The 565-nt window shown below is 46.9% G+C and overlaps 1 long non-coding RNA gene across 1 annotated transcript in view; it reads left to right on the top strand.

Annotated features, from left to right (window-relative positions):
* The first annotated feature begins 469 nt into the window (after window positions 1-469).
* The window catches only part of LOC106512327 (uncharacterized), a 1,559-nt gene continuing 1,463 nt past the window's right edge, over window positions 470-565 (top strand). The window contains exon 1 of the long non-coding RNA XR_001309650.1: window positions 470-550. This is a non-coding gene — a long non-coding RNA (uncharacterized LOC106512327). The remainder of the gene's footprint in view (window positions 551-565) is intronic.

A 565-nucleotide genomic window follows, 5' to 3' on the forward strand; every position in this document is an offset into this window, starting at 1 on the left:
TGGTGTTAGCTGGTGTTAGCTGCTTTTAGCTGCTGTTAGCTGGTGTTAGCTGGTGTTAGCTGGTGTTAGCTGCTTTTAGCTGGTGTTAGCTTCAGTTTGTTGACTCCACCCACCATGTCAGAGATCCAGCTCCTCTCCAGGTTGATGTCCAGTTTGGTTTCTGCTCGCACCTTCTCCCCCTCCTCCTGAACACAAACGTCCTGTTAGTGTCGACAACTCACCAGGTTCTGTTCTACAGAACCCTAAAACAAACACACAACAAACACACAACAAACACACAACAAACACACAAACAGCAGTAATGACAGAAATGGGTCGGGAGCTTGAAGCCAGAACTTGTCTCGGACCTTCAGCCTGTTCTCCAGCTGCTCCAGTTCTCGTTTCAACTTCTGCAGAACAAAAACAAAGTTTAGAGAATTTATTCTCAGTAAAAAGAAAACATGAAACGTCTTTATCCTCCTGCTTCCTGTGGTGTTCACAGGTCAGAGTGTGGACGTCTCACAGGTCAGAGTGTGGACATTTCACAGGTCAGAGTGTGGACGTCTCACAGGTCAGAGTGTGGACA

Source organism: Austrofundulus limnaeus, unplaced genomic scaffold (assembly GCF_001266775.1).
Source record: "Austrofundulus limnaeus strain Quisiro unplaced genomic scaffold, Austrofundulus_limnaeus-1.0 Scaffold5715, whole genome shotgun sequence".
Taxonomy (NCBI): Eukaryota; Metazoa; Chordata; class Actinopteri; order Cyprinodontiformes; family Rivulidae; genus Austrofundulus; species Austrofundulus limnaeus.